The following is a 15,494-nucleotide window of genomic DNA, read 5'->3' on the forward strand; positions in this document are numbered from 1 at the left end:
TGGATTCAAATTCCATCTCAGATACCACCTGTGTGACCTTGGGCAAATCGCTTGCCTCAGTTTCCTCATCTGTCAAATGAGGGATTCGACTGAATGGCTTCTGAAGTCCTTACCAGCTCTAGATGTAATCTCTCAAAAATCCAGGCCAAGGGGTGGGGAGCAGATACTCAGGCTTAGAGGCGAAATGAGAGGACGAAGGGAGAAGGCCTAGTCTTACCGTAGCTGGGTTTTTTCTCTCCTGCCCATACCCCTGGAGAAGAGAGAACTAGGGGTGGAGTTTTCTAGGAAGCCTGGAAGAAGGGGCGATTTGGGGCTATGTGTATGCCAAACTTGTGGGGTTTGGAGAGAGGGACCAAGGGGATCTAATGTGGCTTGGAGAGTAGATACTCCTGCTGTTGCTTGGCCTGGGAGAAAAGGATCCGGGAGTCCCAGAAGGAGGGGCGAGCCAGGCCCTGGGCTGGTAGATGCCTTCTATTAGATAGCAAACTTAGTGCAGGCAGGCACCATCTCCAACCCTCCAGGGCCTAATGTAGTGTTCTGCACACAGTTGTACTTGGTAAATGTTTCCTGGACAAATGTTGAATAAGGGAACGCAAACCCAGCATTGGGGCCAGGGCTGGGAGGTCCCAGAAGGCCTGGGGCTGGAACTCTTGGTGCAGGAAGATCTGTGAATTTGGAGAACGAGGATGTGGTGAAGCATGGAGGGAGGGCAAATCTAGCATGATTCTAGAGGCAGAGAATCCAGGAAGATGGGATGAGGGACAGGTTGGGGGCAACCATTTTGGGGAACCAGTGGCCAATGCAAACTCCCCGGGTCCCTCCTTCCCACCACTTCCCCCCACCCCTATTTTGCCAACACAAGAATTTTTGACTTTTTTTTTTGCTTTTTCCATTTAATTTTTTTTAATACAAATTTGGATCTTTGGGTGTGTCCTGCCAACAGAAAACAACAACAACAACAGAAAAAAAACAACCCAAAAGGAGTGAAAAAACCAGAAAGAAAAGCTGTCCCTAGAGAACCATCCCCCCCCCCCCATGCGTATTTGCACACCACGGAACCACAGCAGATGTACAGGGTGCAATATGCAATCCACATTTATAATAAAACGGTATATACAATAAATAGGGTCTTGTTCCTTTCTCTCTAACGACCTGTAGATAAATTTCTCAGTGCATACTGGAGGAGCGGCTCGGCACGGCCTCTCTCGCTCGCAATCTCTCGCTCGCTCTCGCAATCTCTCGCTCGCTCTTTTTTTTGTCTTTTTTTTGTCTAAAACTGTGTTCTGTTTTGTTTTGTACATTTTTAAAAAGTATTTACAATTGCTGGTTTTGTGCAGAAAGAGCTCACCTTCCGCTTCTGCGTGGAGGGGGGGGGCGGGGGAGGGGGAGGGGTTCTCAAGGTCCAGGGGAGGCGATGGAAAAGGAGGAGGGGGCTTTGGGGTGCCAGGGTTGGGGGGCAGTTGGGACGGGAGGCAGAGGGGGTGAGTTGCTCCTGCGGGAGGTGGGGGACGATGGGAGGGATCTTGGCGTTGGTTTCTGAAAGCTGTGGAGGAAGCACAAGACAGGAGGTCAGGACTGAGCCCTGTGGGAGGTTAAGAACAGGCACATAGCAATATGACATCCATACCATCCCCATCTCCTACCTCTACAGAAATGCCAAGTCTGAATTAGAGTAAACTACTTCTCAACTCTTCAGTTTGGGATTATACTAGGAAGTGACAACAAAGAACCCAGGAGTCAGGATATGAGGCTCAGTCTGCCTAGATCTGTGACTTTGGACAAATTATCACCCTCTCCCTTGCCTCAGTTGCCTCCTCTGTAAAATGAGAGAGTTGGATTAGATGTCTGCCCAGGTTCCTTCCAATCTGCACATTCTCTATCTCAAAGTCCCTGCCATCTTTGACACTCTGTCTGATCAACTTTGATATTCTGTATCATCAAGCCCCTTTCAGCGCTGATATTCTATGTTCTAACGTTCTACAGTCTTGTTCCAATAGTCTATGTTCTAACTGTCTGTGTTCTAATGTTCTATAGTCCACCTACTAGATCCTAGCTCAAAACCTTCCTCCTGATCATTTATCCCACCCACTCTGATCACACCCCATCCTCTCAACAATTACATAAACAGACCACAAAGAACTGTTACATGCTTTTTCATATGTTGTTTTGTTATTTAGTAGTTATAAATACAATGTAATCCCTCCTATTTATCTAGCCCTTTACAAAGCACCTGAAAATCTGTTACTTCCTTGCATGCCCCAAACCTCTACAAGTATATGGAGTATTTTCCCCTATGTTACAGCTAAAAAGACTGAGGCGCAGAGAGGGAAATGCCAGGCCACCCAGTAATTCTAAGGTATGTTTCAAGTCTTGTCTAAATCTTAAGAGGAAATACCAGGACTGAGAGAACTTTGATGGAGAAGATTCATTTTAGAGATGAGGAGGTGAAACACATTGCCCAAGGCCAACTAATCAAAAGCATTTATTAAGCACCTCCTATGTTCTAGGCACTGTACTAAGCCCCAAAGCTTCATAGGTGGCCAAGGCAGGATTTGAACTTGGCTCTTTCTGCCTCTTTGTCCACTGTGGCCCAGGGGGAATCTTACTGTCTCCTGCCTTTACTTCCCTCTTAGCACACAGCACACATCATGGGCTCCTTGCTCTGTGGTTAGAAGGGACTCAAAGGCCACCATATCCAACACCCTTATTTTATAATAAGAAAACTGAGGTTCACAGAGTTAGAGGTATTTGCCAAAAGTACTCAGGCAGTACCCAGATGAGACAAGATTTGAACCTAGATTCTTGGCCTCAAAAGTCAGTGTTCTTTTCTTTTATACTGCTGTCTCCTTTCTCATTCCTTCTTCTTATCCTTTTCCTGCTCAGAGTCTCTCTGCTGCCTATGAGATCAAATTCAAATTTCTTAGCCTGGCATTCTAGGCTCTCCATGTTTAAACCAGCTTGGCATATTTCTTGTTCCATCTGACCCTAATTCCCTAACTCTGCCATGGACTCTGTACCCGCTGACCCCACATACTTTCCTACATCTGTCATTTCTTATGCCAGGACTGTCCTCTCTCCCTTTCTCCACCTAACCTCACCTGGTAGAGAACATACTCATCCCTTATTAGGCCTTGGTCAAATGTCACCTTCTCCTTGAGCCCTGTCAGAAGGTAATAATCCTTCCCTTCTTGGATCTCACTTTGTAATTCTCATATACATAAAAAAAGGGGAGCTTGTCTGTCTATGTGTCTCATTATCCAACTAGACTTTAAGGTCTATGAGAGTGGGAACTGGGTCTCATCTACATTTCACATCTTTCCCAGGCTAATGCAGTGTTCTGTACATAGCAGACACCTAATAATATTTACTGAATTTGGAACAGCAGTTCCATTCTGATCAATAAACATTTTCTGAACTGGACATGCTGGAGAAACTGAGGAAATAGGCACAGTAAATCTCAAACCCACAGGATTCATGCCCTTGGAGATAATCTGATCACTTGTTTTCCCTTAGCCTTAAATAGCTGAAAATATTATGGACCTGGCCCTTATATTTCAATCTGACATCCAATTAGGCCTGGGACAGCTGCACATCATCAACTTTCCCCCCAAACCTCTTTTGGGCTCCCTGCGAATTTCATTTCTTGCTACCAAGCCCCAAGACTAGGAAAATCTTCTGGTTCAGAGAAGGACTGAGACTTCCAATCTGGGGACAATGAGAGGCTAGTCCTGGGAATGACTGACCCCTCTTCTTTCTCATCCACTCCGCCTCCATTAAGCCCCTATTTCCCTCTTCAACCTCAGTGAGTCTTTGTCTTCCTGAACCTGCATTCTCTTCCCTGTGCGGGTTCCCTGTCATTCTCGTTCAGTCCTTGGCCCCTTCCCGGATCCCCTATCTCTAATTCACTTCCCATCCATCAGTCTTTTCTTCTAGCTGAGCCCTCATCCACTCACTTAGCCCTTACCCTCTTCCCTGAGCCTCTATCTCTGATTCACAGCCCCCTCACTCAGCCTTTCTTCCAACTGAGCCTGAATCTTTTCCCCTGAGCCCCTATTCCCTTCACTGATACCCCAAGCTCTCATTCAGGTCCTATTCCCTTACTCATCCCCTATCCCTAGCCCTCATCCTCCTTCCTAAGCCCCCACCCCCAGAACCTGCCTCTCCTCTCCTCCAACAGAGCCCAGAGGACAATGGGAAGCTGCTCTCCCAGAAGCCAGAGAGGCCTCAGCAGACAGCCTCACCCACACTGTCAGAACATGCCTGCACTAAACTCATGACTGTGGCCACATGAGCCAAACCCTCAGCATGGCCCCGGGGCTGGAGAAGGAACCATCACTCAGGGAACAGTGATGAAATCAGGAGCAGGGATGGGGACAGAGTCTTCTCCCCCGATGCTGTCTACTCCCCACTCCTCCCACCACCTTCTCTGGCCCAACCACATTCAAATTCAGCTCAGCATCCCCTTCTTTGTCTCCAGGACATTCAGCAATGCGGATGGCTGTTTGGCTGTTAGTGCTGCTGAGGTTAGGCCTGCCAGGGACCCAGGAGGAATGTTGGTTTGGAGAGTACAAGGCCAGGTTACTGAAATGACAGGTGAGGAACTGCCTTTGGGTTAGGAGGAGGATTGATGTCAGGGCAACAGGTCTAAGGCAGGGAGACAGATGAAAGAAAAGCTATGGGGGAGCAGGGGGTGGGGCATATTTCTGTCAAAGTGGTAGGTCGACAATAGCTAGGGTAGCAAGCAGAGGAACGGCTTTTGGGGTAGGGGATGTTTATCACTGCTACAATGTCAGGTCAAAGAGTTAAGGTGACAAGGAGGAGAAGACAGAGGGTGAGGGGTGACACATCTAATAACAAGTGGAGAGAAAAACATTGGGGTGAGGTATGTATCTGTTGGGGTGACAGGTGTGCTGTGGTCTGGATGATAGGAAAGAATGTTGGGGTGAGTCAGTGTTGGGAGAAATCCTCAGAAGCCTGTCAGCATCCACCACCAAAGCCAGCTGCATCCCGCCCTGCTGCAGAGACTGACTCAGTCCTTGGGCCCCCTGACAGGGAGCGGGGTCACTTGGGAGCCTCTTTACAAGCCCCCCCTCCTGCTCTCCCATCAACCAACTGGTAGTCACTGCCAATGTCCCTTTCCAAACAGAGTCGCCATGGTGATCTCAGTGCCCAGCAGGCAGCTTCCGCCAAAGCCCATTTCAGCAGCGCCAGGCACCCTGGTGGTGGTGGGGAGTTCACCCTCCCTCCTCCAACCCACTCCTCCAGAGTCTCCACACACAGCTGGGCACAGCTGGGCCAGGGTCAGGCACTGCAGTGCAGCATCCGTTGTTGGGGTGTGGGAGTGAACAACTCAGGAAGGAGGAGTTGGAGGTTAGAAGGTGAAAAGTGGATGAGCTCTCAAGTCTCCTGGGGAAGGAGGAATGCATACCGTATTAGTTGGAATATAGGCTACCTTCAAATATAGGCTATACACCTATAGTGTTATTCTCTTAAAAAGGAAAAAAAAATACTTCAGTCTACACAGCATGATACCAGTTATAGGCCACACTGAGGTTTTGGATGAGCCATATTGGGAGGGGAGGGGGGGAGGACATGGTTTGTATTTGGACCAGTACAGTCATTTGCCTTTTCCTCAGGTCACATGGGCAACAAGGACACGATGAACATCTTTAATCTCTTTAAGACTACCAACAAGCTCAAAATCCTCAAGCCCAGTGATCTTTTCTGTCTCCTCATCTCCTTCATTTTCCAGACAGTAGCTGATAGCCTCTCCCTCCTGCAAAGCTTTAGCTACCCATATGGGCGCTCAGAGCAAGCAGCAGGAAAAAATCCCATGGGGGTGGGGGGAGGGAACAGACTCTCTAGGACTAAGGCTGCTGCTGGGGGGGCCAGGGGAAGGAGCAGGGTAGGACCAGGCAGAAATGGAGCTCACCTGGGGTACAACCACCCTGGGGTACAGCCACCCTGGGGGAAGGACCTAGGAGGCCTGAAGGCTTCCCATTTGAACTAATTATTCTGGCCTCTTGATGCTAAGCTCAGTTGTTTCTACCTTCTAAAGAAGAACAAAGACTGTCAGCACCCTCTACATGTTATCACCCTGAGGATAAGATCCTGCCCTAGTTAGAAACTGAGCCCCCTCTTCCTTTCAGAGGCTCTTGCATTTGATGGCTTCTATGACGGCTCTGTTGGCCTGGTTCTCATCTGTTGGCTTTCCTTCCTCTTCTGGCTCACTCAGTGTAGGTGCCCCCCAAAGACTGGTTCTTGGGCCTCCCCTTTTCTCTCTTTGGGCTTTTTCAATGATCTCATGCTCAGAACAGCTATTGACCTTATCCAAATAGCTTTTTTCTCTGCTGGTCACCCTATGTTAGACCTGCTACCCTGACAGACACCCGTACCCTAACAACTATCCCTCCAATTGTCTAGCTTCCTCATGTCTCTGACTAAAATTCTACCTTCCTGGACCCCGGAAAGGCCAGTGCCTTCCCTTTGTTTATTATTTTCAATATATCTACTATATAGTTTGTTTGGACATAGTTTACATGCTGTTTCCCTCGTTAGACTGGAAGCTCCTTGAGGGAGTGCTTTTTGCCTGTCTTTGTATTGCCAGCATTTAGTAGCGTTGGCACATAGTAGGAGCATAGCCAATGTTTGTTGACTATTGTCGCCCTGTGTCAGACCTGCCACCTCAACAGAGGTATGGATTCCAACAGCTCCCATCCCACCATGGGGATGACTTTCAGATGTCTAATCCCAGGCCTAACTTCCCTCCGGACCTCACGTCCTGTGTGTCCAACTGTTGCTAGACATCGTCCCCCCCCAGATGTTCTATCTCTGTCCCAGACTGACCTCCCCCCTCCCCAAGCCTTCTCCTCTTCCTTATTTCTGTTGTGTTTCCTGAGCATCCCCATTGGTCTCTTCAGGCTATCTGTCTTCCTCAGTGGGCTTTTTTGTCCTGTCTTCAGAATTCCATACTTGGGAGGTCCCTGACTGTCGTGGAACAGTTCCAGGCTGTTCCTGACAGTCCTTGTAAAACTGTGGTCCATGGGATTCTGTCTTTGAGGAGGCCCTTCCTGATTTTCTTAGCTGTTAGTGTCACACAACCCTTACCCTGTTTTCACATATTCCTGAACATCTGTACATCTCCTCCTCGATAAGAATGTAGCTCCTGGAGGGCAGGCACTGCCTTGTGTCTTTATAACCCCAGCAAACTAGCATAGTACATTGTAATACATACTGAAAACACCACCCTCCTTCTAATCAATGAATGATGACAATAATGATGGTCAGCCTTTATATGGCAATTTCATATCTGCTAAACACTTCACATGTATTATCTCATTTGATCCTTACAACAACCCTGAGGTAGACGCTATTATTATCACCACTTTGTAGAGGAAACTGAGGGTCAAGAGAGGCAAAGGGACATAGCTGGTGTCTGAGGTAGAATTTGAACCCAGGTCTTCCAGACTCGAAGTCCAGCATTCTATCTACTCACCACTTCCTCTTACCCAGATTTAAATTTCTCAGAGTAATCTTTGACTCTTCCCTTTCCCTTGGCATCCAGCTGATCACTAAGTCTTTTGCCATCTGTCCTGTATTTGTCCCCACCCTGGGACTCTTCAAGTCATCACCTCAGTGTTGCTGTTCAGTTGTTTTTCAGTCATGTCTGACTCTTCATGACCCCATTTTGGGTTTTCTTGGCAAAGGTACTGGAGTGGTTTGCCATTTCCTGCTCCAGCTCATTTGACAGATGAGGAAACTGAGGCAATTAGGGTGAAGTGAGTTGTCCCGGGTCACACAGCTAGTGAGTGTCTGAGGCTGGATCTGAACTCAGCTCTTCCTGATTCCAGGCCCAGTGCTCTGTCTACTGCACCACCTAGCTGCCCACACCATCCCAGTACAGACCATCATTATCTTTTTCCTAGTCTCTTCTTGACATGATCCATCCTATACATGCTTCCAGAATCACCTTCCTTCTATATGGTTCTGATCACATCACTTCCTTACTTTAAAGCCTTCAATAGCTCCCCATTTCTTACAGAACAAAGTCCAAGCTTCTTCACCCTGGCATTCAAGACCTTCCGCTACCTAAGTCCAATCTACTCTCCCAGTTTTATCCCTCCCATATTTCTATTCTCTGCTCTAGCCAAACTGGTTTATTGCCCTCTGAACATACAATGTTCCTTCCTACGTCTGAACTTTAGCTCGTTATCTGGATGCCTTTCCCTCCCTCTTGACTATTCATCCAACATGCTACATCCTTCAAGGCCTGGCTCAAATCTCCCTTCCTCTACAAACTCTTCTGTGACCACTCCAGCTGTAGTGATGTCTCCCTTCTTCCAACTCCTCTAGTTCTTAACTCTTCATCCCACCAGCTGAGCCCTGAGGGCAGACAGACACACATGGTTTGTTATTGATTTAATTCGATCCAACAAACATTAATGAACAGGAGTGCCTCCGGTGAGCTAGGCACTGGGGGGCTACACAAGCAAAAAGGAAAATCATTCCTTTCTTCCTTTCTCTGTGTGTCTCCCTGAATCAGGAGCACCTTGAGGGCTATTTGTAAGCAGAGTGCTCTGCACACAGTAGGCTCTTCACATGTGTCTTTTGTGGCTCATGAATCTTGTCTTCAATTGCAGGGTATGCCAGCTTTCAACCACTCACTCTAGGGCTAGTGGAGAGCTCATGAAAATAGTGATGAGGTTTCTCTCATGCTCACACCTTCCATTCTCTCCGAGCTGTACTGCTAACTCTCTGACCTTCTTTCTCCACTATCCCTAGCAGCCCTGGAAGATCCCTTGGCCCCTTCAGCCCCTATTCCAATTGGTCAGTCACTCCCAGAAGCTCCATTTTAAGGAAGTGCCCAGGCAGCCAGGTTTGCTTCTCTCCTTTCTTGGTCCAGACTTCTCTCTCCGTGATGGTCCCTCAGAAGTATGTTTTCCTCCTACTTTCTATGTGTAGTCATCTCCCACTAGAATGTGGGAGGGTAGGTCCTGTCTTTCTTTTTGCTTTATTTGTATTCTCAGCACTTAGTTCCATAACTGGCCCATAGTATTTAATAAATGCTTGTTGACTTGACAACTTTAAGGTCTACCAAACCCTCACTGCATACCCATTGTGTGTATGTGCGTGTGCATGCGTGTGTTGTGTGTGCACGTGCATGTGCATGTGTGCGTGTGTGAGTGTGTGTGTCTGTGTGTGTGTGTGTGTGTAGGTCCTATAAGAACCAGTAACTCTATCTGACAGACTTGAAATACCACTGAGTTACAGGGAGGTTCAGAGACCTGCCCTGGGCACACAGGTAGTGAGAACAGGATCTGGAATTTGAAATGAGGGCTTGGGACTTCAGGTCACCCTACCAGGCAATATAAAAGTCATCTGTTTAGAGTTTAGGAAGTACTTCTAGGGACAATAGGTTCATGTTCCTAATGGTGACTGTTTTAGGTTAATAAACTGGGCCTCTAAGATACTGCCCAGAGGCAGCTAGGTGGCACAGTGGATAGAGTGCCATGCCTGGAGTCACAAAGACTCATCTTGAGTTCAAATTTGGCCTCAGACACTTACTATCTGGGCAACCCTGGGCCAGTCACTTTACTTCTGCCTGCCTCAGTTTCTTCAACTGTAAAATAGAGATCATAATACTACCCACTCCCCTGGGTCATTGTGAAGATCAAATGAGACAGATAACACATATAAAAAGTGCTCAGTGCAACGCCTGGTAAATAATGGGCACTTTATAAATGTTTATTCCCTTCTCCTTCCCTCCCTCCCCACACCCCTGGTCCCTTACAGCTTTAGCTCTATGATCCCATCAGTCAGTGATTCTTTCTGGAGCTCACTTACTCAATAAGCAAAATGAGTATGCTGGACTACATGGGTTCTAAGTAACTTCTCAGTTCTCAAGCTCTTGTGTTCCAAGGAAACCCTCAAGTCTAACATTCTAATGCTCTTAGCACTGCAAGAGTCCATTTTCTAAGGTCTCTTTCAGCTCTGACATTCCATATTCTTTTTAAAATTAAATTTTATTTTTACAAAGATCTTTCTTTTCTTCCTACCCCCCTTCTTCTTCATGAGAAAGCAAGAAAAACAAACCCTCTGTTACAAACATATATAATCAAGTAAAACAAATTCTCTACCCCAACCTGGTCATGCTCCCCCAAAAGTCTGAGAGTCCATGACCGCTATCAGCAGATGGACATGATATTCTACATTCTCAGGGCCCTCCCAGCTCTGAAATTCCACATTCTAAGGCCCCTCACAGATCGAAATTCTATGTTTTGAGCGCCCCTCAGATCTCACATTCTATGTCCTAAGGCCCCTCCTAGCTCTGGCATTGTGTCCTAAAACCTTTCCTAACTCTGACATTTACAGCTCTGACACTTTGAATTCTAAGGGCCTTCCCAGTTCTGACATCCCAGGGTCAAAGGTCCCTCCTAGCTTTCATATTCAATGTTCTATGATCCCTCTCTGCTCTGATGTTCTGCGTTCTTAGCTCCCTCCCAGCTCTGACAATTCCAGATTCTAAGGTCCTACCCAGATCCAACACTCTATGTTGTAAGATCCCTCTCTGTTCTGATAGTCTACGTTCTAAATCCCCTTCCTGCTCTGACATTCTATGTTGTAAGGTCCCTCCCAGTTTGGACATTCTACGTTCTAGTTTTTTTGTTATTCTATGATCTAATGTCTTGTGGTCAAAAAAGTCCCTTTTGGCTCTAGGATTTTAGGAGACAAACTCTTTCTTCTTTCTTAGAATAGGAGGTAAGGCTGCTACAGACAGAAATAAAGGGGTGGAAGTAGAAGGTGGGACTAAATGGCCTTTGAGGCTCTTTCCAGCTCTCGAACAATGGTGGCTGTGCCTGTACTAACCACACCAAAAGAATCTAGCAACAATATGCCTGAAATGGTTTCTCTTGTTGGCTGTGTGGAGACTTAGCCACCAAATGGAATCCTTGTTATACTCTAGTTTCTGGACTGAAATGGAGAGATTCTCCCCTCCCCCAAATATAGAGGGGAATTTTCCAAGTCAAGTCAACATCTGTTATTAAGAGCATTTTTTAAAGTTCCCACTTTGCACCAGGCAGAGGATGCACGAAGGAAGACAAGAGAGAGCCTCTGCCCTCGGGGACTCCTTGGTTAGGCAAGACAGGACATACAGAGAGCTAAAGGCTGAAAAAGGGACATATCAGCACGGCAAAATAATTGCTGGATGAACCGAGTGAGGAAGGGAGGAGTCAGAGAACAGGATCAACCAAGGAAAGCTTCCTAGAGGGGATAAATTGTATTTGTCAGACCTGTTTCCTCAACTAGATCATCAGTTAATAATCAGAGTTATTAGAGCTAGGAGAAACCTTAGAACAGAATGTCAGAGCTGGAAAGAGGCCTTAGAATATCCACTCCTGGAGCTGTGAGAGACCTTAGAACACAGAATGTTTCTGAGAACACAAATGTAAAAGCTGAGAAGGACCTTAGAAACCATCCAGTCTGACTTCACTCTAATATGGAATGTCAGACAGAGCTGCGAAGAACCTTAGAACATAGATGGGAAAACTGGAAGAGCTCTCAAAACATAGAATTTTAGGGTGAAAGAGAGAATCTGAGAGCTAGAAGAGACCTCAGAAGAGAGAATGTCAGAGCTGGGAGGGCCCTTAGAACACAGAATGTCAGAGCTGGGAGGGCCCTTAGAATATAGAATGGGAAAACTGGAAGAGATCTCAAAACACAGAATTTTAGGGTGAAAGAGAGAATCTGAGAGCAAGAAGAGATCTCAGAAGAGAGAATGTCAGAGCTGGGAGGGCCCTTAGAACACAGAATGTCAGAGCTGAAAGTGCCTTAGAACATAGAATGTCAGAGCTGGGAAGGCTCCCAGAACACAGAATCTGAGAGCTGAGGACCCTAGAAATCATCTCTGTTCAACTTCCTCATTCTACCCATGAGAAAACTGGAAGGAAACAAGGGTAGGCAGGGGTAGGGAAGTGTTATGCCTGTGGCCACACAGCAAGTTAGTGGTTGAACCTAGCTCCTGGCTCTGAACTCTTTCCACCATGCTATATCCCCCCTTTTTGAAAAGAGACCCTGCATTTATTCTTTCACTAGCCATCTTCCCCCTGCCCCATTCCCAAGCCCCTCCAAGAGCCTTGCTTCCACCTAATGGGACTGAAGCCACCAGCAGGGCAAACTGGGCTTTTCTTCCTAAAGGTTCCTGGTTGGCTGTCAGAAGCAATCCCAAAGTCTTTCATTAAAGGTTTCTCCTCCAGAATCCTGACTTTAAACAGAATGAGGATAATTACACCTTTTTTCTCCCATTGGGCCTGGTTGCCAAAGTCTAGGAAGACAATTCCCCTGGGAAGCGAATTCCAGGTGCGCTATAATGGCACAGGTACTACTAATCAGCAAACCTGGCTTTAAGACCTGACTCTACCACTAAATGGCTTTGTGGACCTAAGCCTCAGTTTACTCATCCATAAAGTAGGCATAAAATAATCATGGCACTTCCTATTGAATTTAAGAAGCATTTATTAAGTTCTTAAAATATAGAGGTAGCTCAGAGGTGAAGTGGATAGAGCACTGATCATGGAGTCAGGAAGACTGAAGTTCAAATCCCATGTCAGACACTGACTAGCTAGGTGACCTTGGGAAAGTCATTTGCCTTTTTCTGCCTCTGTTTCTTCAGCGGTAAAATGGGGAATAGTACCTACTTTCCAGGGTTGTTGTGAGGACTGAATGAGACAATTTCTGTAAAGCCCTTGGCAAACCTAAAAGGATTCTGTAAAGGCACTATCTTTGAGAAGTTCACATTCCACTGGGGACGTGCATCTTGTACAAAGACAAATAAATCTAAGATAGGTTCAGAATAAATACAAAGTGATTTGAGGCTGGCATTGAAAGACTTTCTCAAAGGTCTATAGTGGAGTCTTGATGGGAGCCAGGAACAAGGAAAAAGAGCATTCCAGGCATAGAGGACACTGAGGCAGGAAATGGAATAGTGAGCATGAGGAGAGCACTGGTCCAGGAGTTGGGAGGACCTGCGTTCAAATCTGCCACCAGACACTTACTAGCTGTGTGACTCTGGGCAAGCCACTTCACCCTGTTTGTCTCAGTTTCCTCATCTGTAAAATAAGCTGGAGAAGGAAATGGCAAACAGCTCCAGGATCTTTGCTAAGAAAATCCCAAATGGGGTCATGGAGAGTTGGACAAGGCTGAAAAATGACTCAACAGTTAGCAAACAGGCCAGTCTGACTAGACTACCATGGAGGAAGGTAAGGGGAGCAAGTATTTATTAAGCTTCTACTGTGTGCCAAACACTGTGCTAAGCACTTTACATCTATTATCTTATCTGATACTTACAAGTACCATTTTACAGTTGAAGAAACGGAGGCAGGCAGATGTATAGTGACTTAGCTGCAGTCATGTAGATAGTAAATGTCAGAGGTAAATAAGTAAATGACTCAGGTCTTCTTGACTCTAGGCCCAGTGCTCTACCCACTGGGACACCCAGTTAGGGAAAAAATATAGACTTCAGTAAGACTGTGAAGGGCTTTAATGAAATGCCAAACCCAGGAGTTTGCATTTTATTCTAAAACAATAGGGAACCACTGAAAGTTCTTGAGCCTGGCAGAGCCTGGTCAGATCTATGTCTATCTAAAGGAAATGAGATAATCTAAATCACGTGCTCTGTAGCTGTAAAGCATCATATAAATTTATTATAATAATGATTTTCCCAGCAGTGAGAGGCCAGATGAGGAGGATTCTCTAGGAGGTTCAAGTAAGGCTAATGCAGTACAGTTGACGCTCAAAGCCCTACGGATGGTCCAAACCAACTTTTTCACATGCCACCCTTTTCCTGCTATATAATCTGTAAGGGTTCCTCATTGCCTCAAATTTTTCTGCTAAAGTTCTACCTTTTGCAAGAAGACTTTCCTTGTCCTCCTTAATCTCTTTCCCTCGTAGACTAGCTCTAATTTATCCTGTCTGTAGCTTGTCTGTACATAGCTCTTTACATGTCTCTACCATTACATTGTATGTTCCTTGGAGACAGGGACTATTTTTTGCCTTTCTTGGTATCACTATTGCTTAGTTCAGCGCCTGGCACATAGCAGGAGTTTAATAAATGCTTGTTGATTTGACTTCTCAACTCAGTCATAACCTGGCCCTTAATCCTCAATACCCAATCTATGTTCCACCCAAACTGGTGTCCTCCAGCGTTCACCCCATACAATGGGCTTGTTCCTGCTGCTATATCTTACCCATCCTACAAGACCCAGCTTCAAACACATCTCCTTTAGGAAGCCCTCTCACATATATAGCCAGACATCATCCACCCTTAGTGCCTATAGGAACCACATCTGGTCCAGTTCCCTCACTGCTAAAGAAACTGAGGTTCAGAGGAAGAGTGAGCTACAGCTGAGTGAGAAGAAAGCTACAGAATCCATTCTGTATCCTGTGACTCAGTCTGGTGGTCTCTTTACCATACCACCCACTTTCAAGCCCCCTCCAGGCCTCAAGGGTCCCCACCCAGCTTAGTACTCATCATCATATCCTGTATTGGACTACTTGGTTTCAGATGTGTAAGGTTCATCTTCCCAGCTAGAATATCAGTTCCCCATGGGCAAGGGCCCTGTTTCCTTCCCTGGTCTTTCCACCCTGCCTTTTCACCCACCCTATTGGGCTGGGCAAAGGAAGGGTTCCATAAGTCCTCAGAGACTCTCCATCCCTCCTCTCCTGAGCCTGGCATCATAGGGTATGTAATCAAAGAATTCAGCTGGTTTTAATCTCAGTCTGAGGAAAATGGGACAACCAACCCCAAATCCACCACATTCCGAAGGCCTGCTTTGCATATCAGACTACTAAATGAGGGGGAGTGTGGGTAGCTGAGACCAACTCAGTGATTTTGGATAAGCATTCTTTTCCTTAAGTATTAATGCCTGTGGGGTTGAATCCTATAACCTGTTTCTCCCATCCAATTTGGGTACCCTAAGAGCAGAAGTTCTTAGTTTGGGGGTGGAGGGAAAGGCAGCACACTGTTATGCCTCCCCTGTCAGACTAATGGCTCCGTGAGGGTCGAGAGTTTGCTTCCTCCCCAGAGCAGGAGCTCCTTCATAGGCCAGGGGTATTACGTCTCCCTCATCACACTGGATGCTACCCAAGGACTTATAAGCTAGGTGTCACCTTTGACTTCTTCACCCTCACTCACCTCCCCCCATACCCATTCAATGCCAAGTCCTGGCATTATTATCTTCTGTTTTTGTTGCTGGTGTTCAGTTGTGCCTGAGTCTTTGTGACACCATTTGGGGTTTTCTTGGCAAAGGCACTGGAGTGGTTTGTTATTTCCTTCTCCAAGTCACTTTACAGATGAGGAAACTGAGGCAAAAAGGATGAAGTGACTTGCTCAGGGTCACACAGCTAGTGAGGACCCCTTCTGTCTTTTGACACTGCCACCACCCAGATGCAGCCTCTCCTTACCTCACGCCTAGATCACTACAATGGCCTTCAGGTTG

General features: G+C 46.5%; 1 protein-coding gene across 1 annotated transcript in view; it reads right to left on the reverse strand.

Moving 5' to 3' along the window:
- Positions 1 to 1,222: 1,222 nt before the first annotated feature.
- Positions 1,223 to 15,494, reverse strand: part of AHDC1 (AT-hook DNA binding motif containing 1) — an 84,893-nt gene continuing 70,621 nt past the window's right edge. Inside the window, 1 exon segment of the mRNA XM_072609524.1 lies at positions 1,223 to 1,543. The gene's annotated coding sequence lies outside the window, so the exon portion shown is untranslated.

The sequence above is a fragment of the Notamacropus eugenii genome, chromosome 5 (genome assembly GCF_028372415.1).
Source record: "Notamacropus eugenii isolate mMacEug1 chromosome 5, mMacEug1.pri_v2, whole genome shotgun sequence".
NCBI lineage: Eukaryota > Metazoa > Chordata > Mammalia > Diprotodontia > Macropodidae > Notamacropus > Notamacropus eugenii.